At 46.3% G+C, this 27,181-nt stretch overlaps 1 long non-coding RNA gene across 2 annotated transcripts; it reads left to right on the plus strand.

Annotated features, from left to right (window-relative positions):
* LOC129705284 (uncharacterized) lies at window positions 1-27,153 on the plus strand. Of its 2 annotated transcripts, none has more exons than XR_008724872.1 (3): window positions 1-1,131; window positions 13,466-13,643; window positions 23,329-27,153. It is a non-coding gene; the product is annotated as an uncharacterized LOC129705284 (long non-coding RNA). The 2 variants fall into 2 exon arrangements; XR_008724871.1 differs by having other exon boundaries at window positions 11-1,131; window positions 13,466-13,629; window positions 23,329-27,149.
* Window positions 27,154-27,181: the final 28 nt, after the last annotated feature.

Consider the following 27,181-nt stretch of genomic DNA (forward strand, 5'->3'; position numbering starts at 1 on the left):
ACCAAATTGCCATATTCGGCTAGTCCCGTTTGCCTGCATTTGACCCATATCTCTCTAAACCCTTACCGTCCATATATCTGTCCAAATGTCTTGAAAATCGCAATTGTATCCATTTCTATAGCTACCTCTGGCAGCTCATTCCAGATATGGACTGCCGTCCGAGTGAAAAATTTGCATCTCACTTCCCCTTAAATCTCTCCTCCCTCACATTTTAGAACCATTTTACCCTGGAAAAAAGGCGGTGAGTGTTCACTTTATCCATGCCCCTCATGATCTTGTACACCTCAATAAGGTCACCCCCTCAACCTCCTACTCTCCAAAGAGAAAACTCCCAGCCGTTCCAGCTTCTCCTTATAACTCAAGCCCACAAGCCCAGGTTGCATCCTGTGGAACGTCCTCTGCACCCTTTCCCACTTGATGGCATTCCTCCTATAGCTGGGCGACCAGACCTTCCTGCAAACGACCCGGTCACCAGACGAGTACAAGCGCTGGACTCACAAGAGCTGAAGTGGCCGTGATTCAGCATAGTTGAGACGACCAGGTGTGTACAACCCACAACAGCCATCTGGGGAGTGACTAGCTCTGTTCAAATAACCCTTCGACCGTTACTATTTCCCAAACAGTCATCCATTTTGTGTCCTAAAAATCATTCTTGATCAGTAAGGGTGTCAGGGGCTATGGGGAGAAGGCGGGTGAATGGGGGTCAAGAGGGAAAGATGGATCAGCCGTGATTGAATAACAGAGTAGTCTCGATGGGCCGAATGGCCTAATTCTGCTCCCACGACTTACGAACTTATCAAAGTATCCCGCTGTTCCTTGCCCCGACAAACCTCAGCGTCTCACCCTGGCCACCCCCTCCCTTCATTCCATTCTTAAACCAAAGAATGCCACATGAGACGAGGGTGTGGAGCAGGCAGTGGCTGCCGCTGGGGAAAGATTACTGTGCCGCAGGAGAATGAAGCAGATTCCTGTTGTGACAAAAACTACCCACCCTTCACTGAACGTTCTGCACTGAATACCTTTCCCGTTGGTCACTGAGCCAACCGGTGGCTTGCCTCCACATGCCTTTGTAAACAAGGGAGCCGGAAAATATATTAAAAAGAAAAATCAGAACTCTCCGATGTCATTGAGGTAAGTAGGGAAGGGAAGGTAATGTTTATTAGAACCAGGTCTGTACACACCCAGAATAATGTGAATGCTGTGTTTGTACTGAGAGCAAATTAGACTCTCTGCTCCCGCCTTGCCGACCCCCTCCAGCTCTCTTTCTGAATGCCTCCCATTGCTGCTGTGTAACTAATCCTCCTGCGGGATCTCTATGGGCCTTTGTGAGCCTCTGGATTTAAGATCAAGCTGACGAGAGGCATGCTGGCCCCACACGGCTATCGGTTTCAACCCCCGCAGCGGTTCAGGTCACAGGACTGCCTGTGACATTCAATCACATTTGCGGTTCGCCTCCTGAATGGAGGATATTTCTCATCAACAAAAAAAGGTAGCAATCAGTGACTTTAAATTTCAGCAGAGGTCACCCCAGCAGCTAGATGCCATGAAAAGGTCATTACCCGTTTAAATTAAGCTTGGCACTGATCTCAGAACGGTCTTTGTTTCAAACTAATTTGGAAAGCCAGGGATTTGCTGTCAGTGGGAATGAATCAGTGCTGGGACCTAATCAAGCTGCCATCGTCTGCTGCTCCTGGCTGCTGCCCGCGGCTCATTGCTGAGGAGATGAAAATTATGACAAGCTCTTCAGTTTGGCTGCGAGCATGAGCAGGAGGGCAGGAGGCAGGAGGAGTGCAGTAACAGCCACGGGCCTCAGAGGTATCCTGTGACTCCTAGCCAGGGAAAAAACAGTCACATTCACTTCACTCTTCAGAAACGGAGCTGACAGCCAGAGGCACACCGAGGATGTGAAATGAAGAAATGCGAGGTGAAAATGAAGGGAAAAATAGGTTAAAATTACATTCTTTTTCTCCCAGTGGCCTACAAGTAAAAGTGCTTTGTTTCAATGTGGAGAAGGGCAAAGTATCTCATTATCTGGCACAATCCGCTTGGTGTGGGGCATGAGACGGGTAAAGGAGATGTTTTTTTGTTCATCGTCAAACACCCTGGGCTCTCTCGACCTTGTTATCAGGCTGTCGCCTCTCATCATGTAACACACAAACATCTTCGTGAAAAATAAGGTGCACAAACTCCACAGCCTCAGAAAAACTGACCAATGGTCACAACATAAGCACAGAAATGGCCAGTTGGGGGGGGGAGAGAGAGAAAGAGAAAGGGAGTTTGGGCGGTTGCACTTGGTTGGGTAGATGTTCCCCACCGCCATGTACGTGATGGGCCGAGTGACTTCCTCCTCTGTCGTGGTCTCGTCCATTGCACCTGGTGAAGCCACAGATAAGGTTCTGACTCCACTGTGGTCCCCACAACACAGCAACAAAGTGATGGTGCAAGGAGAATGCAGGATCCATTTACAGCGAGGCTGACAGATCCTTGGCAAGGGCATAGACTGGACATTTGTAAACTAGCTCAGGTCAGCATGGATGACTTGGGCTGAAGGGCCTGTTTCCGTTCTGTTAACTCCCTGACTCTAAAGAACAGGCTGGGCCTGTGAAGGTTAGGTGTTGGGATTTAATTGAGCTGTTTAAAGAGTGATGGGAGGTCAGAGCTAACGGAAGGACCTATTTTCTTTAGCAGTAGGAGTCAATATAGAAGAGGACACAAGAGACTGCAGATTCTGGAATCTTGAGCAAAAACAGAACTTAGTGGGTCAGGCAGTATCTCTAGAGGGAATAGACAGGTGACATTTTGGACCTGAAGAAGGATCCTGACCCTATACTTTACTTTACTTTAGAGATACGGTGCGGAAACAGGCCCTTCGGCCCACTGAGTCCACGCTGACCAGCGATTACCCCGTATACTAACACTACCCTACACACAAGGAACAATATCCAATTTCCTGAAACCAATTAACCTACAAACCTGTTCAAGAAGGAACTGCAGATGCTGGAAGATCGAAGGTACACAAAAATGCTGGAGAAACTCAGCGGGTGCAGCAGCATCTATGGAGCGAAGGAAATAGGCGACGTTTCGGGCCGAAACCCTTCTTCAGACCTACAAACCTGTGCATCTTTGGAGTGTGGGAGAAAACTGGAGCACCTAGAGAAAATCCACATGTTCACAGGTCACTCCGTACAGACAGCATCCATAGTCAGTATTGAACCCGGGTATCTGACGCTGTAAGGCAGTAACTCTACCGCGGTGCCACTTTGCCGCCCTCCTGCCACTGCGCCACTGTGCCGACCCATAGCATCATCTGTTCATTCCCCTCCGCAGACGCTGGTTCACTGTGTCTTTTGTAAACTAGCAGTTCCTTGTTTCTACGTTCCTCCAGTCAGGAGCGCAGCAGACTTTTCTCCCTCTCTCTCCCCCTCTACCCCTCTTCAGAAAGGATCGGTGAAAGCCATGGGGGGGCTGCAGATTGCCTGAAAAGCTGAAGAGACATCAGGCTTTGGGAAGAGTGATGAAGAGTAATACCCAGGTTACACAAAAAAGCTGGAGAAACCAGCGGGTGCAGCAGCATCTATGGAGCGAAGGAAATACGACGTTTCGGGCCAAAACCATTTGGGTACTCCCAAAAGGAATACCCAGTTTTGTTCAGAATCACAAAATTTCCCCTCCCTCACAAATGTATTCAAGAAAACTAAAAGTGATGTCAAATGAGGTTAAACTTAAGGGTGAGACTCAACTTCAATCAATTCTTGGCAGTTCGCAAGATAACAGGGAATCTTTCCCCTCTCACCTTAAACCTATGTCCACTGGTTCTTGATTCCCCTTCTCAGGGTAAAAGGCTGTGCATTCACCCTATCTATTGCCCTTGTGATCTTACACATCTCCATAAGATCATCCCTCAGCCTCTTGCGCTCCAAGAAATTAGTCCTTGCTTGCCCAGCCTCTCCCTATAGCTCTGGAGAGTGTTGTAGGGTGGAGCGATCTCGGAGTGTAGGTACACATTTCCTTGAAAGTGGCCTCACAGGTACTGTAGATAGGGCGGTCAAGAAGGCTTTCGGCACATTGGCCTTCATCAGTCAGGGTACTGAGTATAGAGGTTGGGGGGTTATGTAACAGTTATGCAACAAGTTGGTGAGGCAACATTTGGAGTATTAGGTTCCGTTTTGTTTCACCCTTCCATAGGAAAAATGTTGTTAAGCTGGAAAGAGTGCAGAGAAGATTTACGAAGATGTTGCCAGGACTCGAGTACCTGAGCTATAGGGAGAAGATGGTCAAGCTTTTGATGCGCAAGAGGCTGAGGGATGATCTTATGGAGATGTATAAGATAATGAGGGCAATAAATAGGGTGAATGCACAAACTTTTACCCAGAGAAGGGGAATCAAGAACCAGTGGACATAGGTTTAAGGTAAGAGGGGGAAGATTTCTATCTAAATGGCATCAAGTTAGGAAAAGGGGAAGTACAACGGGATCTGAGGGTCCTTGTACATCAGTCTATGAAAGTAAGCATGCAGGTACAGCAGGCAGTGAAGAAAGCGAATGGCATGCTGGCCTTTATAACAAGGGGAATCGAATATAGGAGCAAAGAGGTCCTTCTGCAGTTGTATAGAGCCCTAGTGAGACCACACCTGGAGAATAGTGTGCAGTTTTGGTCCCCTAATTTGAGGAAGGACATTCTTGCTATTGAGGGAGTGCAGCGTAGGTTTACAAGGTTAATTCCCGGGATGGCGGGACTGTCATATGCTGAGAGAATGGAGCAGCTGGGCTTGTACACTCTGGAGTTTAGAAGGATGAGAGGATATCTCATTGAAACATATAAGATTGTTAAGGGCTTGGACACACTAGAGGCAGGACACATGTTCCCGATGTTGGGGGAATCCAGAACCAGGGGCCACAGTTTAAGAATAAGTAAGCCATTTAGAACAGAGACGAGGAAACACTTTTTCTCACAGAGAGTGGTGAGTCTGTGAAATTCTCTGCCTCAGAGGGTGGTGGAGGCAGGTTCTCTGGATGCTTTCAAGAGAGAGCTAGATAGGGCTCTTAAAAATAGCGTAGTCAGGGTACTGATTGTGAATGATCAGCCATGATCACATTGAATGGCGGTGCTGGCTCGAAGGGCCAAATGGCCTACTCCTGCACCTATTGTCTATTGTCTATTTAATAAGAATCTGATGGGCAACTTTTTCCACACAAAGGCTGGTGGGAATATGGAATAAGTTGCCAGAGGAGGTAGTTGAGGCAGGTACTATAACAACATTTAAATATATATTTGGACCAGTACATGGATAGGAAATGTTTAGAGGGATATGGGCCAAACGTGGGCAGATGGGACTAGAGTACATGGGACATCTATGTCGACATGGACAAGCTGGGCTGAAGGATCTCTTTCCGTGCAGCATGACTCAATGACAAAGACAAAGTGCTGGAGGAATTCATTGTTAGGTAGCATCTGCGGAGAGAATGGACAGAACATGTTTTGGGTTGGGACCCTTCTTCAGACTGAACTCGACCCGAGATATCATCTCTCCATTTCCCCTTCTGTTTATTTCCCTGCTCAGGCACTGAAGAATCTGAAGAACGATTTCGACCTGAAACGTTGTCTGTCCATTCCCACCAGAGATGCTGCCTAACCCGCCGACTTGCTCCAGCACTTTGTGTTTTGCTCAAGATTCAAGCAGCCTCTTGTTGCTCCATTTTAATACTCCAAGGACCTTCGCTGAAACAGAACCTTATAAAAGATTTGTCCTTTGCATCAATATTACTGATATTCAGTCAAATAACTGCAATTTATTTTTAAAGACTTAGTGATATGTCTGATTTTAACAAGAAAGTCAGAAGAGAATGCTTCAATCACGACAGTAATGTATAAATGTGAAAAGTAGTGCTTCTTTTGGAAATTATCAAGTTACTTCCAATGGTCATTCCCACCTCAATCGCCTGCATTTTCAGGGAATGCAACTCGTGCGTGTTGCATGGGTCGATTACAACACTAACCTTCATGAACTTCTTAGACTCAGAACTGTGCAGCACTGAAACAGGCCGCTCAGCCCATGTCCGTGCAGTTGGTATACCATTCGCCTGCATTTGGCCCATTCCCTCCAAACCCTTCCTATCCATGTATCTGTTCAAATGATGTTTGAAAGTTGTAACTTTATCTCACTTCTATTGCTTCCTCTGGCAGCTCTTTCCAGGTACCGATTATCCTCTGGGTGAATAGATTCCACCTGAGGTCCCTCTTAAATCTCTCTGCTCTCACCCGGTGTTTATGTTCTCTAGTTTTAAAATCTTCTACCCTGGGAAAAAGATTGTGAGGGTTCGCTTTATCCATGACCCTCACGATCCTGTACACCTCAATAAGGCCTCCTACTCTCCAAAGAAACAAGTCCAAGCCTCTCCAACGTTTCCATGTAACTCAAGCCCAGGTAATATCCTGGTGAATCCCTGCTGCAGCTTTTCCAACTTAATGACATCCTTCCTCTCGCTGGGTGACCAGAACTGAACCCAGGACTCTCTTTGTCTAATGTTCAAGGACAATGAACCAGATTAGCCAAGAAACAATATATACAAAGACACAGACTATATTTCCCCAGTGTACTGCCCCCACTGCCTGCTCACCAAGTGCCAGTCACCAAGCATCCCAGTCCTTGCTGAGCTACGCTGCTTCCCGATATTAACGATGTTAACTATGTCCTATTTTTAAACTCATAGTTTTCAAATGCCTGTAAGGACTTGGCCCCTCTCTTTCTCTGTGACCCCTCCAACAGCTTCTCTCCAACGTGAGCACTGCACAATGCCAACCGCAGCAACTATGATCTTCTGTGGAATTTGTTTTGGTTACACTACGAACATTGGTCTTTCACTATTATGATCTTGTTACCTGGTACTACTGATTATTAATTTATTGTACTATTGATTATAATATATATATATATGTGTGTGTGTGTGTGTGTGTGTGTGTGTGTGTGTGTGTGTGTGTGTGTGTGTGTGTGTGTGTGTGTGTGTGTGTGTGTGTGTGTGTGTGTGTGTGTGTGTGTGTGTGTGTGTGTGTGTGTGTGTGTGTGTGTGTGTGTGTGTGTGAGTGAGTGAGTGAGTGAGTGAGTGAGTGAGTGAGTGAGTGTGTGTGTGTGTGTGTGTGTGCGTGAGTGAGTGTGTTATTGTGTTTATGGGCCTGTTAAACTCAAGCAGGTAATACATTGATTGTTTCATTGCTGCTGCATATGACAATTACTTGACCTCAATAACTGTCTGAGCTCGTTAGGTCTCCCCGACTCTGGGCCTTTGACCATTACTTGTTACTCCTGCATCACATTAGTCACCATGCTTTCGGCTGTCTTAGTCAGGAGCTTGAAATGTCTTTACCTCAGTATCTCTTACCCCTATTTTTGTTTCCTTTAAATTGCGCCCCTTGACAAAACTTTTGACTCCCTACCCTGTTACTTTCTTATGTGTCTTAGCTGCAATGCTGGCCTGATAATGTCTCTGCGAATCACCGCAGGATGTTTTCTAATTATCAAAGGTGCTACACAAATGCATGTTTCTACCACTGAAGGCTTGCCACACAGCAGAAAATTTAAATGAGAAGGGGAAATGGTGGGTCTGAAGACGCTTTTGAAGGCAGAGAGAGATGGAAGGAAGCAGGCAGTATTAAGGGGATTTCGGAGATGGATCCACCGATTGAAGTTGGCTGGAGGCACCGTCACCAAAGCTAGGAAGGAGACGGGTGGCAAGGCAGCCGTGATGAGAAAGGCAGAGGTCCAGAGTGGACAGCGAGAGCTGGCAGGCTGCGGCAGGATGATGTGTAAATGAGTGCTGTTACTCTGCACTTGATGTGGCTGTCAGGAACCCAGTGGAGGTCGACAGAGACAAGAGCAATTGGGGAAGGGCTAGAATGCTGCCGGCAGGGTTTTAATAAGTTGGAGTTTGTGTCGGATGGATCTCGGGAAAGCAGCCAAGAAAGCACTGGAGAAGTTAACCCCAGGGGGGCCATGAGGCATGGATGAGTGTTTCAACAGCAGCAAGGGCGAGAGGAAGAAAGAGGCGGGAAAGTCACAAAGGTGGAACGAGGTGTTCCAGGTCGAGGATAATGTTCACATTTACGAAGGGTTTTGATGGAGGAAAGAAGGAGAATTTGTTCCCACTGGCAGTGGGATCAGAAGCTGTGGGGCACGGTGGGAAGGGAGGGGGGTGGGGAGCGTGGGTTGGAGGGCAGCATTGGTGGGCAAGGATTTTACACAACAGTTGCAGTCTGGAAGGAGGTCGTTAATTAATTTTCAAAAGGGAATTAAATAAATACTGAAGGAGGAGAAATCTGCAGGGTTCTGTGGAAGGAGGAGGCGGAGGGACGGAAGAGTGGATAGTTTTATCCATGAGCAAGTGCGGGCATGATGGAGTGAATGAACTCACACATCCCGTGACGGGAGATGATTGAGAGAATTTAAATGTTCGAAAGACAAAGGTTACTGCGTGTTCTACATTTATTCAGGGTGCAGCTATTAACGATGTGTTTGGCTGACAGACCACACCATTCCCTGGTCCCCTCCCCTGGTTTCAGAGCCTATGTCTTTCATGTGTACTTCGACAGCAATGCTTGCTCTAGGAAGGTCCCTTGCAGCAGTCCACGCTTGCATTAATGCTTCCATAATATCAGAATAAGCCCTTCAGCCAATGTCTCTAAAATCACAATCATCTTCCCGGCTGGGTCTTGCAATTACATAGCTGAAAGGGGCTCTGCTTATGTATTTAATGGAATCTCAACTCTTACAAGTCCAAGCCTTTTGGCCTCTGGGTGGTTCCAATGCAAATGAAGACGACTTTTTTTTCCGCTGAGATTTACATAACCGGGCAAGTGATTTCTTAATGCCACATGGGAGAGTGGGTGTTGTGAGCTGGGTGGGGGAATGGGAGGAGAGGGGAGGGGAGGCAGGGCAGCGGCGGGGACCACAGACTAACATTCGCAATTGATGCATGCTGTGTCACACACGACGAGATGTCACAAAGCACAATCTTCGGGAAACGATCAGTGACTCGCTGATACTGGCTGCATCTATACATCGCACACGCTGACCAGAGGGCATGTTTTAAATTATTTTCTGTTAATGCAGTTTCCGAAGGGCAGGCGGAGAAGGAGACCGATGGAGGGAGGGAGGGAGGGAGGGAGGGAGGGTGAGGCACAAGGGGGGGGGGGGGGGGGGGCAGACAACTCGGTGATGGCCAGAAGGGAGTCCGACGGGGGAGGGTACCAGAGAAAATCTCAATCGGGAATGGGAGGGAGGGACAAAGAGATATTACCGAAAGCAGTGAATACTTTACAAGTCTTCCAGCATTGGGCAAGTCCTGCTTACTTTTTCCATTATTAATTCCAAAGCTTTATTTGTTGACATGAAGGTACGTGTTTAAACAGTTCACGCAACGCTGTTTGCTGCTGTACATCAACCCAGTTATTAACTTGTAGTGGTGCGGTACGATGTACCATCACAAATAAACACTGATTGATACTCACTTCCTCGTTTATATTGGGGACTTGCTGTGCAACCATTAGTAGGAAGATGTAATCAGAGCTGAAGAGTTAATATAGGCAATACCATTAGATAACCCTGTGTCAAATGTTTATGGAGTGTAAAAGCTTTAAAACTGTAATCATAGTTTTTTTTTTCCGAATATATTTACATCTGAGCACCAGCTTCAAAATATTTTAAACAACTTCCCCATTTTGCCTTGAATCTCCGCTGCTGCACTAAAATGTCTTAAAGTATGTGACTAATCCCTATTATTATCTTACTGACCTGTTCAACGTGTTCCCTTCACCAATCATTCTCCCAGTCTTTCAACTCTACACTTCTCTAAGGGGGTTCACGGTTTCAGTTTCATTCCCCCCCCCCCCCCCCCCAGGCTGGAGGACTCTAAAACTAGGCGGCACAGGCTTAGGGTGAGAGGGGAGAGATTTAAAAGGGAGCTCAGGGGCAACAAATTTGCCCAAAGGGTTGTCCGTATCTGGAATGAACTGCCAGAGGAAGCTATTTAAGCGGATACAATTACGACTTTTAAACGTTATTTGGACTGATACTGTATATAAATAGGAAGGGTTGAGAGGGCTATGGGCCAAATGCAGGCAATGCAGGGACTAGCCCAGAATGGCAACTTGGCTGGCATGGACAAAGTGCCTGTTTGCGCTGCACAGCTCATTGACATAGCCCCAGATGTGTATCCACATGTGATACATCATTTAGTGCTTCGTTTCTTCACACTACCTCCTGCACCTCCCAGTGATGCCACTGTTCCAATTGTTTTTCTAAAAATAAACTTTATTCAGAATTAAATATATATACAGAATAAAAACTGAGCAGAAACTCTCCAGAGATTCACAGTGTCCATATATTCATTAGTTTCATGTTCCATAGTGTTCGCAACTGTCCGAATATGAAACTAATGAATATCAACAAACAAAACACCATTGCCACTCGCGTGTCCTCTTGGATGCTATCCCTTCCCTTGTTTGGGGTGTGTGCCCACTGGGCTCTTCCCCTCCACGTACAGCAGCGGAAGGACCCTACACTGTGGTCCCCTCTCCTGCAGAGCCCAGTCATTGGCTGCACCGAGCTTCAGTTAGTTTCTCAGCATGTACTCCAGGAGCGGGCCTGTCAGCAACTTTCGCTGATGGACATTTCGCTGTGTGGGAGACCAAGACGTTTTGGGCAGACCAAAGAGCATCTTTCACTGAGTTGATAATCTTCCAGAAGCACTTGATGTCTGTCTCTGAATGTGTCCCAGGGACCAGCCCATAAATCAATTATGTCCTCAAACACTGCTTGATAATCCACACCCTGGGAAGAGAGGGGCAACCATCTCCTCTCCACAGTAGCTGTCCCGAGGGCAGAGTGTGCTGGTCGTAAGGTTCCAATGGTGCAGGAAGGATCTGACTGGGAGAGGTCCCCTCACCACCAGCTAAGTGAGGTCTTAGTGCTTGTTGATGAGTTCTGAGGCATTTCACCAGAGAAGCTGGGCAGTCTACTCAGGGAACCACACCGCAGGATCCATTGAGTCCTTACCAGCAGTGCCTGCAGGATGTTCCATGCTGAGCACTGCCCAATGGACTTGTGGTCAAAGGTGTTAGTCTGAAAGAACCTTTTCATAAAGGACAGATGGTGAGTCAAGTCCAGCTGACCTGCACATTGCATGGCCTCTGTGCCAGGCCCATCCTTCATAACACTAGGGACTGGTAGAATCTCAACAGGTTTAGTTTAGTTTAGTTTCAGTTTAGTTTAGAGATACAGCGCAGAAACACGCCCTTTGGCCCACCGAGTCTGTGGGACCCAGCTCCAGGCCGCCGCCCCAGCTCCGGGTCCCGCAGTCTCCGCTCCGGGCCGCCGCCCCAGCTCTGGGTCCCGCAGTCTCAGCTCCGAGCCCCGCTGCATCAGCTCCAGGCTGCCACCGAAAGCCAGAACGCCGCACCAGCAAGTCGGGCCACCGCTGCCTCAGCCCCGAAGATGGCCAGCCTCTCGTTGGTAAGTCCTGGCTGGCTCTGCCTCCGGAGCCTCGGGGTCAGTTGCAGGCTGGAGGCCGCCAGCTCTGCCATTAGGCCTCAGCGCAGACGGAGGCAGAGAAGGGGGATACGACACGAAAAAGTCGCATTCCCCAGAAGGAAGAGACAGAGAACATGTTTCACCCCCCTCCCTTCTAACACAACCCAACAAACTAAAACTTAACCAAAACAAGACAAAAAAAAACAACAGAAAAAAGTAAAGACAGACACAGTTAACAGCGCCAGCCACTTGGAATGCTGCTTAGACCCAACTTTATCTTGACCTTGGCTATTCGCTCCAGCCGATTCTTGTCATGCCTGGTCCCCTCCAAGCCATATATCCAGCATCTTCAAGTAGTCAGACCTGATGATGAAGAGGATGGAGAATTGGTCAGGCCAGTTGCCGAAGAACATGGCCTCTCTCTTCCTGAAGTTGATTCGGGCTCCCAATGCCAACTAGACCCTGTCGAAGATGCTGATCAATCTGATGACTGACCGTGGATCCAAGCAGAAGATGGCAACATGTCTGTGGAAGGTTTTGTTCTGTGCCCCCACTATCTGGCAACGTCACCTCTCCTATGCTCATATCCTTCCTGATGGATTCAGCAAAGTGTTCTATACAGCATACAAACAAGTCAAGGGAGAATGGGCAACCCTGCCTGGCCCCAGACCTGATGAGGAAGCTATCCATTTCCCAGCCATTGGTTTACACTGCATTACAGATATCAGTGTAGAGCGGTCGGATCCAGTTCTTGATTCCCTCCACAAAGCACATTTTGGAGAGCAGGCCCGTCAAGTCAAGTCAAGTCAAGTCAAGTCAAGTTTATTCGTCACATACACATACGAGATGTGCAGTGAAATGAAAAGTGGCAATGCTCGCGGACTTTGTGCAAAAAGACAAACATCTTGTACGTGCGTGATACATGTCGAAGGCCTTCTCCTGGTCCAAGATGACCAGGTAAGCATCCACCCCTCTGTCCTGCACGTGTGGCGACGATACCTCTGAGCAGTGGAAGGCTGCCCGGGATAGTCAGGTATAGGACAGGATCACCTGTCTCAGAAAAGTCTTGATGCGGTTAACGAAGGCCTTGGACAGGATATTCTAGTCCACATTTAGTAGTGAGTTAGGTCTCCAATTCCATTGTTCCAAATGAGCTTTGTGCTGTCATTCTGAGCGGGACTGAGAGTGAATTGGAAGCCAGATGACTGTGAAGTTGCTCAGAGTGAGAGGGCACTGTGCAGCTTCCTAGGATGGAGAGAATAGCACACATACGGTTAAAATTATATTCAACAATTTATTTCCTTCCACAGTTTCAAATGCAATTTTAATACATTTTCTTGCCTCCCGAGGGCACCATTTAAAATAATAAATTACGAAAAACAAGTCCCAAACTAGATTAAAGTGTTCAACGGAAGGGAATGATTCCATATGGTTACCAAGCCAAGAGATAGAATATTTGGCCTCTGAAGTGACAACAACAACTTACATTTATATAGAAGTTTAAAGCTTTCATGATCGCAACACATTTGAAGGAGCGTTACGGGAGAGAGACATAACTAAAACTGATTCAGCAAACCCTGTGACCTCACATTATCAAAGGGTTGCGTTCCGGCTTTTATAGGGAATCTTAAGGGAGGCAGAGACACCAAAGTTCATGAACAACATTCCAGAGTGTGAGACCCTCCAGCCCAAGTCAAGGCGGACAATTGAAACAGTTCAGAATCATAATGTTTAACAGACCAATACTGGCAAAGTGCCGAAAAGTCTGAAGAAAGGTCCCGACCCGAAATGTCTGAGTTACTCCAGCACTTTGTGTCTATCTTTGTCGAAAACCGACCTGTTTTGACCTTTTCCAATTCTGACGTAAGGAACTGGACCTGAAACGTCAACTGTTCCTCTCTCCACACAGGCCAAGTGTTTCCAGTATTTTCTGATTTTATTTCAGATTTCCTGCATCTGCAGCTCCTCGATCTTCACTGGACGAGTGCAGTAAACGAGGTTGAAATTCAGGAAATGGGGAAGAACAAGGCAATGAAGTGGTTTGAAAATAAGGATGGAAATATGAAAACCAAGGCATTGTTTAACCAGGAGCCGATGTGCATCTCCAAGGTCAGAGCTGCTGAGTGAGTGGGGATTGATGCAAGTTAAAACACACACTACAGCTGCTTGAAGGCCCTGCTGTTAATAGAGATTAGCAGAGACTGTTAGTCAGGAGTGCACAGGAATGGTTCATGCTTGAGGTATAGGCAGAAGGTGAGCTGAGGCCACAGACAGGTCAAGCGATGGTCTGTGGTGGAAAACTGCAATTCTTAGTAATGGCAACATCTGCAGTCGGAAGATCAGATAATCTACAAGCTAGCTCAACCTCAGACAGTTGGTTGAGAGAATCCAACATGAAAACGGATTGTAGTCAACGGACTGCTTGCATTGGGCAAGTGAAAAAAAAGAATAGGTTTATGTGTTGAATTCTAATCTGGTTTCACCTGGGGCCTTGTTAACCAACCAGGACTCGCTGAGTGAAAGTGGCTCCGCAATTAGAGAGATTGAGAGCAGTGTGAAGTCAATCCGCTCAGCATTCCTCTTCTGCTTAAAGGCACTAAAGCAGCATAAAGTTTGGACAGAGAGAGGAGGCCAACACACCCTTTCACCAATGTTTACTGCAGTGCGAGCTGGCGACTTACTTCTCCATACTTGTGTCCAAAAGCCTCCAGCTGAAATTTTGATCAGATTACGGTGCAGAGGGAGAAAGGGGCAACAAGACAGGTGGTGAGATCTGAATCAGTGAGATGTAAGGATGAGTTATAGCTTGAGTTATAGGGGTAGGTTGGATAGGTTGGGACTTTCTTCTATGGACTGCTGAGGGATGACCTGAGAGGTATACAAGATCATGAGGGCATGGATCAAGTGAACCTTTTTTTCCCAGGGTTGAGAACCTCACGTTGTAGAGGACTCTACAACTAGAGGGCATAGGCTTAAGGTGAGCGGGGAAAGTTTAAGAGGAAGCTCAGGGGCAACTTTTTCACTCAGACACTAGTCTGTATCTGGAATGAGCTGCCAGAGGAAGCTATAGAAGTGGATACAATGACAACTTTTAAAAGACATTTAGACAGTTGTATGTCTAATGGACACAATGCTGGCAAATGGGATGTGCCAACTTGGTCTGTATGGACAGCTTGGGGTGAAGGGACTGGTTCCATGCTGCATTGTTCTATGATTCTATGAGAAATAAAGAAAGGCCAAGCTCAGATCAAGTGTCAATGTTTGTAATAAACACCTTAACCTGACATATAGAACAGCAGCAAAGTACATTACATGATCTGGCCATAAACAATTACATGATCTGGACATACCATTTCACACCTCATTAGTCATAAGAGGCACTCCTGTGAGTTGCAACCTCTGCCCATGTCAAGTAATAGAACTCAGTGATCTGACTGTCTGTGATTATTGTACCTTTCTTTCTCTCACTTTATTTCAAGCGTTTCATAGTCATAGAGTAATACAGCACGGAAACAGGCCCTTCAGCCCAACTGGTCCATGCCGACCAAGATGCCCCATCCAAGCTAGTCCCATTTGCCTGTGTTTGGCCAATATCTCTCGTAACCAGTCCAAATTTATTTTAAATGTCGTTATTGTTCCTGTCTCAACCATTTCTTCTGGGAGCTCGTTCCATATACCTATGTGTGAAAATGTTACCTCTCCGATTCTTATTAAATCTTTCCCATCTAACCTTAAACCTATGCCCAGTTAGTTCTTGGTTCCAGAGTCTTGGGAAAAGACTGTGCATTCACCCTATCAATGCTCCTCATGTTTTTATACGCTACAAGATCATCCCTCAGTATCCTGCGCTCCAGGGAGGTTTCTGGAATATTCTTGGGGGGCAGCGTCAGCAACAAGGCGGGAGTTCACAAAGGCCATTTGAGGGTGGCTAGTGATCTATGTTGCCCCTCAAGTCCATTTTATATTCTTCCCCTGTCACCCTACACCTGTGCCCCCTAGCTCTTGATTCCCGACCCTGTACTTGTATGTATGACTATGTATGTCACTGAAAGTAAGCATGCAGGTACAACAGGCAGTGAAGAAAGCTAATGGCATATTGGCATTCATTGCGAGAGGATTTGAGTTTAGGAGCAAGAAGGTCCTACTGCAGTTGTACAGGGCACTGGTGAGACCACACCTGGAGTATTGTGTGCAATTTTGGTCTCCTAATTTGAGGAAGAACATTATTGCTATTGCGGGAGTGCAGCGTAGGTTCACCAGGTTAATTCCCTGGATGGCGGGACTGACATGTGATGAAAGAATGGGTCGACTGGGCTTGTATTCACTGGATTTTAGGATGAGAGGCGATCTTATAGAAACGTATACAATTCTTAAAGGATTGGACAGGCTAGATGCAGGAAAAATGTTCCCGATGTTGGGGGAGTCCAGAACCAGTGGTCATAGTTTAAGAATAAGGGGTAGGCCATTTAGGATTGAGATGAGGAAAAACTGTTTCACCCAGAGAGTTGTGAATCTGTGGAATTCTCTGCCACAGACGGCAGTGGAGGCCAATTCACTGGATGTTTTCAAAGGAGAGTTAGATTTAGATCTTTGGGGTAAAGGAATCAAGGGATATGGGGAAAAAGTAGTAATGGGGCACTGATATTAGATGATCAGCCATGATCATATTGAATGGGTGCTGGCTCGAAGGGCCGAATGGCCTACTCCAGCACCTACTTATTTTTCTAATCAACTCAAATTCACTCCACAACGCACCAGCGATTTGTTCTGATCGACCAAGTTCCTCATTGGAGACCTTTATCTTTAATTGGACTTTATCTTGCACTAAATGTTATGCAGTTTATCCTGTATCTGTACATGGCGGGCAGTTTGATTGTAAACATGTACAGTCTTTTTGATGACTGGATAGCAGGCAACAAAACAGCTTTTCACTGTACCTCGGCTACACATGACAATAATAAACTAAACAAAACTAAAAAAAATAATCGATAATCCTTCACCGCCACCTCAGTCATGACCAGTGTCATCCAGTCTCTGTTGATCAGCACCCTATCCATCTGCACGCACACAGGGTGGTTAAAGGCTTCAGTAAGGGGAATGTCAGAAATTCCACCTGTATTTCCAAAGTCAAGCAAGAAAAATTCCCAACACACATTGCGGGTCTGGAGAACAAAGGATAAATGACGTTTTGTGTCCCGACTCGAAACGTCACCAATCCACTCTCTCCAGAGATAGTGCCTGAGCCACTGAGTTACTCCAGCACTTGGTGTCTTTTTTTTGTGCTAAACCAGCATCTGCAGTTTGCTATTTCTACTCTAAGAAAATCCCAGAATATTAATTAGCTTGGATTCATCCAATGTTATACACAGCACAGCTCCAGGTCAGTTAGTTAACCCCACAAACAACATGTGCAAAACATTTAACTGCCTCATTCATCAATAATAGCCAAAATTATGAAGTCTCTAACCAGTAACGTGCTCATCGATTTTCTGTTTAAAAGATGTTAGTTAAAAATGGCTGTTGCTCTTTTATTAACTTTCCTGGATCATTGTAACTAATAATTCTGCGTTAGCGTGGCCTACTTCTATTCTTCAATCCAAGTCAGATAGCTTGTTGACAGAAGTTTTTGCCTCTCAGCACTTTCTCATATTCTCAGCAGGCTTAGCTGCCATCAATGTTTAATGCTGCAGGAACAACTCCAACTGCAAGATCCCGAGGCTCAGAGCTTCAAACCTTTGCAAACCAAGAATTGAAGAATGTAATTCTGTTTGACTATATCAGGTACAACCTGATCTGATGGAAAATCATGGCCAATCAAATTCTATACCCTACCCATCCACCTTCCCTCAACAATGTTCCCGATGTTGGGGGAGTCCAGAACCAGGGGCCACAGTTTAAGAATATGGCGTATATCATTTAGAACAGAGATGAGGAAACACTTTTTCACACAGAGAGTTGTGAGTCTGTGGAATTATCTGCCTCAGAGGGCGGTGGAGGCCGGGTCTCTGGATACTTTCACGACGGAACTAGATAGGGCTCTTAAAGATAGCAGAGTCAGGTGATATGGGGAGAAGGCAGGAATGGAGTACTGATTGTGGATGATCAGCCATGATCACATTGAATGGCGGTGCTGGCTTGAAGGGCCGAATGGCCTACTCGTGCACCTATTGTCTATTGTCTATCAAGACACCCTTCTCTCAACTTTTTGTTTAAGAAAGAACAGCAGATACTGGAAAAATCGAAGGTAGACAAAAAATGCTCGGTAACTCAGAGTCAGAGTAACTCAGTGGGATGGGCAGCATCTCAGGAGAGAAGGAATGGGTGACGTTTTGGGTCGAGACCCTTCATCTTTTCTTGCCTCCTGCCTTTCCTGTCTACTGAACTTGCTGTCATTGACTTTAGACTTTAGAGATACAGTGCAGAAACAGGCCCTTTGGCCCACTGTGTCCACGCCGGCCAGAAATCACCACGCACACTAGCACTATCCTACACACTATCGACAATTTACAATTTTACCAAAGCCAATTAACCTACGAACCTGTATGTCTTTGGAGTGTGGGAGGAAACCGGGGAAAACCCACACAGTCACGGAGAGAACGTACAAACTCCGTGCAGACAGCACCTGTAGCCAGGATCAAACCTGGGTATCTGGCACTGTAAGGCAGCAGCTGTACCCATTGCACTGTCCCACTGTGTCTTCTGTACTGACTGACAGCCTCACATGTGCCTTGTTACTGCTGTGGATCCCACACTCCGGCTAATTTAGTTTAAACCCTCACAAATAGCTCTCGCAAGCCTGCCTGCCTGCCAGGATAATGGCTCCCCTCCAGTGCAGGGGAAACCTGTCCCTCTTGAAGACTTCACCTCTGCTCCAGAAGAGATTCCAGTGGTCCAAAACTCTAAACCTTGCCCACTACACTAACTCCACAGCCACACATTCATCCATCCTATCCTCCTATTTCTACTCTCGCTAGCACTTGGCATTAGGAGTAATATATTGATTACTACACTTGAAATTATTTTTAACCCTTTGCCTCACCCCCTGTATTCACTCTGCTGGACCTCATCCTTTGTCATTTGTGCCAACATGCTCAACAACCTCTGGCTGCTCACTCTCCCCCTTGAGAATGTCATGCAGCCTCTCCGAGACATTCATGACCCAGGCAGTGGGGAGGCAACACACCATCCTGGTGTATCAGCTGCGGCCATAGAACCGCCAGTCTGTTCCCCTAACCGTCACTTCTCCTATCACCATGGCTCCATCTGATTACCACTGTCCCCGCTGTGCCTCAGAGCCTGACTTGTGCCGCATACCTGGCTGCTGCCAGTAGAGGAACTCAGCAAGCCAGGCAACTTCTGCGGAGGGATTGATGCAGTCTGAACCATTCAATTCCTCCGGCACTTTATTATTGTTTTGCTCCAGATTCCAGCATCTGCAGTCTCGTGTGTCTCCAAAAGGGTATTCTTGTTTTTTGCATGGAATGGCCACAGGAGGTTCCTGCACTCTCGATCTAACCCCTTTGCTTGGTGGTTATCCAACTACTTTCTGCCTGCACCTTTGGTGCTTCGACCTCACTAGAATTCTTATCCATCCCGAATGATCCTGAATGCGATAAGTTCCATTCCCGGCTCCAGTTCCGTCACGTGGCCAGCCTCGGGCTGTAGCTTTTCACCTGCCATAGATATAGCCACCCGCGACACTGGAAGATGGCCTGGTTTCCCACATCATGCAGAGGGAGCATCCACTGCCCGACCTGCCATCCAACAGTACGTGGACTAAAGAATTAAAAGGACCTTACCTTATCTGACCTGAACCGTCTCCTCAGCCTCGTCGCCAAAGCCTCTTGAGTCTAATAAACATGTTAATTAATGAGCCCAGACAACATTGAACAACAACATTCCAGACTGAACACTTAAGTGAAAATAAAATATAAATGAGTCAAGAGTAAAGGAGTCACAGGTCAAAAGTCAAGAGAGCCCAAAGTGTTTAATTGTCACATGTTTCGGCAATGGAACAATGAAAGTCTTACCTGTTGCAGCTTAACAGGTCCGTAAACGCAATAATACTGACAATAATAAATAATGCAATAAATTAATAACCATAATACTAGGAAACCATAACAATGCAAAACTGAAGTCTGTAGTGCAACCAACGACCAAGTCCATAGAAGATCATAGTTGCTGAGGTTAGTGTTGAGGAATGAATGGATGAGGAATGCACGGATTGAAGAGATGGCGGAAGTAGTCTTGATGAAGCGGCTTCAAAAAATAATGGATAAAGACATTAAAGGGGCGCGAGGCAGGAGTAGGGAATAAAATAATCTTTAAAGAGCTGGCAGAAGGACAATGGACCTGCAGCTTCCCTGGCTGAATGATTCCCCCAAACGCAAGAAAACCTCCATCCTTGTATCAATTCAAGTCAAGTCAAGTCACATTTATTTATATAGCACATTTATAAAACCACTCTCGTTGGCCAAAGTGCTTTACATTTGTTATAAGAATAGTATAAACAAACAAACTACATACATATATACATATAGCCCTCACTCAGTGGACGTCAGGAAAGGCTTGGGAGTATAGATAAGTTTTTAGTCTTGACTTAAAGGAGTCGATGGAGGGGGCAGTTCTGATGGGAAGGGGGATGCTGTTCCACAGTCTAGGAGCTGCAACCGCAAGGGCGCGGTCGCCCCTAAGCTTATGCCTAGACCGCGGGATATTCAGCAGCCCCAAGTCGGCCGATCTGAGGGACCTGGAGGTGGAGTGGTGGGTGAGAAGACTTTTAATGTAGGAGGGGGCAAGCCCATTGAGGGCTTTGTAGACATAGAGGAGGGTCTTGAAATGTATACGGAACCGCACAGGGAGCCAGTGGAGAGAGGCCAGGATCGGGGTGATGTGGTCCCTTTTTCGGGTGCCCGTCAGGAGTCTCGCTGCGGCGTTTTGGACCAGTTGCAGGCGGGACAGGGAAGATTGGCTGATGCCAGTGTAAAGAGAGTTGCAGTAATCTTGGCGGGAGGAGATAAATGTGTGGATGATCTTTTCAAGGTCATCCACACAGGTGAAGGCAGCCAGGGACTGAGCCTCGACGGTGCCGAGAACGGACAGGACACGGGTCGTGTGAAAATAACGCACGTTTAAAACAAAAGGGGAAGAAAGGGTGGCTGTAGCCTGAGTGCAAACCCAATAACAGGAGAAGATGAAATATTTCAAGTGGCGCTCGGTTGATGACAAGAGACAAAAGCAGCTCGGGGGCTTTTCCATCTCCACCACCCCCACCCGCCTCCCCTCTCCTTTTTAACAACTTTAATTGGCAGAGTTCGGATTCCGTCTCCTCAGGTGCCCTTTAAGAAGTAGACACCAATGGTGACCGAGACTTTCTTCATTTACAAAGGTCAGGGAGCAGCGGCTAGCCTGTGAGCAATCATTTAAAATTCGATTGATCCCCATTTGTAGTCAGGCCAAATAGCATAAGAGACATTTCAGCTATATTGTAATTACAAAGGCTCGGAGGCAACAGTAAATATAAGAGCACACATCCAAGATGTGTAGATGTTTGCACTCACATTGCAGGCATCTTTAGTGCCATCATTTTTCTGTTGGTGAAGACAGGCAACAATCAGCAAGGCATCACGCATGCAGATGGGGGTGGGATGGATAACAGATGCATGCTGACAATAGAAAGAATTCTTCACTCTGAACTCAAGTTTGATTGTGAATCAGAGCATCTGTATTGTTTTGAACTACCAAGCCGGCTAAGAAGCAGCAGCTGGGGAGGGGAAGGGAGAAGGAGACTGTACAAATTGATAAACTCAATGCCTCTTGCTCACTCAAAATGAGAAATCTGATGTTATCATGAAGGGCACGGGTTCCGCCAGCAAAGAGCTGAACACCCCAACATCAGGGTCAGTCTGTGGGGGACCCCACAACATCAGGGTCAGTCTGTGCTGGGCACACCACTGCAGCAGGAGGACATAGAACAGTACAGCATACAACAGACCCTTCAGCCCACAATCTTGGTGCTAAAAATGATGCAAAATTAAACTAATCTCCTCAGCCTGCACGTCATTCATATCCCTCTATTCCCTGTATATCCATGTGCCTGTCTAAAATGCTCTTATATGCCCCTATCGTATCTCCCTCCACCCCCACCCCTCGCAGTGTGTTATAGGAACCCACCACTTTCTATGTAAGAATATTACCCCGCACATTTCCTTTAAACTTTGCTCCTCTCACTTTAAAACAATGTCTTCTAGTCTTTGACATTTCAACTCTGGGTAAAAGGTTCTGACTGTCTACCCAATCTATGCCTCTCATAATTTTACATTATTCTATCAGGTCTCCAGAGAATATTTATTCACCTGGGACTGATGTGGGAGGAGGTATAACATTTTGAGACTGCACTTGCCAGTTACCAGATGCTTATTACTGCTTAAAGCATTGGCACATTTCTTTTTGGATGATGATGTTACATTGCTTGGATACATGCCACAGTTGCTCGGGTAGACATTTGTCCTCAGTACGCTGGATGGATTAGTGCCTGGTGCAAGCAAGGTGGAAACATAATGAGTGACCTCCTTATATCTTTCTGACCAGTAGCAACTTCGAGGAAGCAGATGATTAGCCCTTCAACCATTCTGCCACAGTCAGCTTGAATAAATACTCATGTTGCTTTCAAATACAAAGAGGCTCAGTCCCAAATCAAATTAAAAACAGGACAGTATTTAAAAGACAATTCGACAGGTACATGGATAGGAAAGGTTTACAGGGATATGGGTGAAGCGTGGGGAAATGGGACTAGTTTACATGGGACATCTTTGTCGGCATCGACGAGTTGGGCCTGTTTCCGTACTCTATGACTGTCTTCCCTGCTTCAGGTTACAGGTGGATGTAAAATAATCTCAACTTCACCTACCTTCATAAACACACAACCTCGCTGACATCACCTCCACCACAGATTCCTTCTAGTGGAAGGAATCCACTAATTGCTTCTCAACATGTCCTCCAACTGCATTGCAGCCTGCCAATTCTGCACCCACCCTCCACAGAGTTGCTTTTCCAATTTCTGCCAGGGTAGTTAAATCACTTGAGGTCACTGTGGACATTGCTCACAACTGCGACTAAGGTAATCCACCCTTCTTTGTCCCCTCGGCCCCAATAGATACAGGGTTAGATACAGGGAAGTGTACAGATAGAAACATAGAAACATAGAAAATAGGTGCAGGAGTAGGCCATTCGGCCCTTCGAGCCTGCACTGCCATTCAATATGATCAAGGCCCGCTGTCCACAAAAACAAACAAGGGAAGATTTGCTATTGGATTTAGTGATGGGACACGAAATAGAACAGATAAGGGAATGAAAAGCAGGGGAACATCGAGGCAAGAGTGAAGAGTCCAGAATGGAACAACATAAAGTGTAAGATACTGTAATATGAATAGATATAGAATAATAAGGGGGATCTAATACAAAACCGAGCAGGAAAAATATATTTTTCAAAGAACAAACAAAGCACTCATGAATAAAGATACAAGGGAACAAGGTAAGGGACAAGTATATTAAGCACATGATTACATACAATGAAATACAATGACATTTATAAAAACAAGGAAGGCAAAAAGAAACTACAAAATTGAAATCTGAATTTAAAATGTACATCAATAAAATGAGATTGGGTGAAGATTGGTGACACAGGTGGGTATCAAAAATATTACATTGTTAATTCACTCTGGGTGCATCTTGGTCAGCAGGGGCAGGTTGGGACAAAGGGCCCGTTTCTATGCTATTTGACACCATGATTCTTGGTCAATCCTTTAGGATCAAGGATGACGTCTTAATTCCAGCTCTGTGGGTTCTGGAGCCAATGTGGAAATCACAGCCTCTTCCACAGATGGGGCAAGCATGTTGAGGGACCCATCTATCTCCTGTTCTCATCTCGCTGCTACCATGGGTAGGAAGGTATTGGAGTCTGAAAACCGCGACCACCAAGTTCATGAATGCTACATCTCAACAACCATCGGAGTTTTGAACACGACACAACACCAACTGAACTGTGAACAATGAACTGCTTTTAGTTCAACTATGCACTTTGGACCTTTTTGCACTAGTATTAGGATCATTAACTTATTGATTCGTTTTTGTTTATTGTATTATCTGTGAGCATTGTTTAACAGGCCTGTTATGCTGCTGCAAGTAATCATTTCATAGTTCTGTTGTCGGTACATATAACAATTATACACACTCGGCTCCTGCTCTCGCCACCTCTCCTCTCATAAAGGGCAAGGGTCAGGTTGGCCATCCTCACCTTACAACCCACTCCCCACCCACAAAGTCCACCCACTTCTAAATAACGTCACGACCAGGCAAACCGTCTCTCTCCCCCTACCACACAACTCCAACTTGTGCCGTTTCTGCAGTCTCCTCATTCCACAACCTGCAACAGTACAGCACAGGAACGGGCCCTTTGGCCCACAATGTCCGTGCTGAACACGATATCAAGTTAAGCGAATCTCCTCTGCCTGCATATGATGCATATCCCACCATTGTCTGCATATCCATCAAAGGTCATCAACCCTGAAGCACTAACTGTTTCTCCCTCCACAGACTCTGCCTTGTGTGCTGCACATTTGCCATTTGTATTTCACCATAACCAGAAGAGGTAGAAGCTTATGCTGACCGATTCAGAGGAGACGAGCAGACGGATCAAGTGGAGCGTAAAGGTCAGCAAAGAGTTGCTGGTTGTGCTCATGCCATTTCCCTACTTAATGTGGCAATCTCGTCTCAGAAACTGTCGAGTGCAAGTGCTTACTCCGCTGCTTTTATCTGTCTTGCCCTACGATTTAGGAGAATTAACGGCACACTGCAGGCAGCCTCATTGAACGCATTTCTGCTGTCAGATGCAGATCAGCGTTTAAACATGGCGCTACAAATGAAGCATCCGTTTAATGAAGACTTTGAGGAAACAACACAATTGCTGCTGCAAGTGATGCGGCAGCGGTGCATGCCCGAGGCGAGCAGAACCAGCTGCATTCACCACCGAGGGCAAGGTTCCATCAAACAATTTCCTGACTCACAGACATATACAAGGGCAAGCTCGTCTCAGCTTGGTGCCCAGCCTGAAGGAGCCAAGGGCATTATCCGGGATCAGTTCCCTGGGAATTGTCAGTCGGTTCAGAGGACTCAGTCTCAGGCTTCGGGACTCGATACCAAATGAGATCAGTCTCATGCTCAGCAATGCTGTCGGTCACACTGAATTGAAAGGAACCAGTGTGGGTGCCTCAGCAACCCAGGCATACAGTAGTCCAATGCCCTGCATTGCTGGTGGACCGACTCTGTTGACATTTCTTGCCTCTTAGATGAAAATAAATGATTTCCTTTCTTAAACCGTAGTGCTAACAGCATGTTGAATGAATGACAGGAAACCCACATATGGACAAAGTATGAGATGGAGAATGCTGGATTGAAGCGAGGAAGCAGGGACCAGTGTAGGTGAGGAAAGAAACAGGGTGTAACCAAGGAAGACGCTAACTAGGACAGAGACAAGAGGCTCCACAGCTATACACGAGAGTGCCAGCTGAATGGTGGCATCAAGGTCTGGTTCGTTAACTCGAGCACAGAAATAAAGGATCTTACAGAGAGTGGTGGAGCCGGCCCGCTCTCTCACAGGTACTGACCTCACCATCATCGAAAAGATCTACAGGATGCATTGCCTCAAAAAGGCAGCCGAATATAATCAAGGATCCGCACCACCCTGGCCACTCTCTCATCTCACTGCTACCATCAGGAAGAAGGTACAGGAGCCTGAAAACTGTGATCTCCAGGTTCTTCCCAGCAACCATCAGGCTCTTGAACACTGCACGACACTAACCTCAGCTACTGTGATCTTCTATGTACTTTGGTTTTGTGCTCTTATCGTTACCCAATATTATAGTTATTAATTTATTGTAGTATCGATTATTGTATATTTATCTATGCTTGGTGCGTTAACAGGTCTGTAAAATGGCAGCAAGGAAGAATTTCATTGTCATACGGCAATTAAACGCTTTTGATTCATGAGCCACTATTCAAAGCCTGTCCTCCAAAGAAACAGGAACATCCTTTGCTTCAAGCCACAGTCTTGCCAACATCACAGAGGACTGGTCAGGCATTGAAGGAACTGGGATTTAATGATGTTGATTGTGAAGTGTAAGACATGCCCAGGGTACAGACACAGAGCAGCTGACAAAGTGTGTGAACAGCGCAGTGTTCACCTGTGCACGAGGCACCAAGTGAGAACAGGTACTGAAGGCCAGAGGAGCTGCAAAATCTCATGAATATTAATTCAACAAAATATTTACTGCTTGTTTCTCGCATTTTGACCTCAGCTGAGCTGTAATAACAACAGGAAAAGACAAAGTGCTGGAGTAACTCAGCGGGTCAGGCAGCATCTCTGGAGAACATGGACAGTGGACATTTCAGTTCAGGATCCTTCTTCAGTCTGGAGGGCCTGCTTCCTTGGTGTACGGCTCTTTAGAGTTACAGCAACATTGGGATAAACAGTCGTGAGTGTAGAGGGGGTATAGTAGGGCTGGGAATGCATCCTTGTGGAGTACAGGTGTTGGGAATTGTCGAGGAGGAGGATTTGTCACCTATCCTCATTTGTCGGAAGTAAAGGATCTTGATGCAGGAGTGTCCAGGAGTTTAGAGATGTTTAGTTGGGTTTGTGGTGTTGAAAGTGGAGCTACAGTCAATAACTAGGAGTCTATCGTAAATGCCCTTGTTACTCAAATGAGCAGGGATGAGTGTAGGGCTATGGAGGTGGCATCTGTCACTTACTGCATCCATATGCCATTCTTTGATGTATCCACCTCTCACTTGGCAGGCTTTGGCCCACCCCAACTTTCTTTCCAGGTCTCTCGTCCCCACTCCATCAGACTGAAGAAGTGCTTCGACCTGAAACATCATCTGTCTGTTCCCTCCACCGATGCTACCTGACCCACTGAGTTTGTCCAGCACTTTGTTTCTTTGCTGAAGTTTCCAGCATCTGAAGTCTCTTGTGACTACCATCAAACACTGTAGTTCAGTGATCTGATGTTTCTTTGTATTTGGGTTTCCGTAGCTTCCGTATGCCCCAAACATAGCAAAAAACACGAATAAAATGTAGCCGTGTACCACATGATATATGAGGCGGGATGAACAAAAGCTTGGTTGAATATCTAGTTTGAGAAGATCAAGGAGGAACGGAGGTGTTGATGGATGACGAAGTTTAGGGAGGCAATTACAGCGTTTAGGATCTTGGCAGGGAACGGCATGCAAGCACAACCCTCTGCTCTCAATCATGTATACACAACCCATTCTGAGGTGCAGCACCACATCTTGATTAATGTGCCGAGATTTCATGTGAACACAGAATCTTTCCTTAATTCCATATGACCAGACTTGGAAAATAGTTTGGGAAGTCTGCAGACCCAGTACAAGATCTCCACTAATCAGTGGACCGCAGTTATAGTACAGGGCTTTGACACTGTGGGCTCTGCAACCTATTTAGGAAAGCACCAATATAACTCAATGAAAGTTAAGATATTTAATTAGAGCCATTCGACCCACCTTGTCCATGCCAACCAAGTTAGCATACTGGGCTAGTCCCATTTGCCTGCATTGAGCCCATATCCCTATAAACCCTTCTTATGTG

Source organism: Leucoraja erinacea, chromosome 17, assembly GCF_028641065.1.
Source record: "Leucoraja erinacea ecotype New England chromosome 17, Leri_hhj_1, whole genome shotgun sequence".
NCBI lineage: Eukaryota > Metazoa > Chordata > Chondrichthyes > Rajiformes > Rajidae > Leucoraja > Leucoraja erinaceus.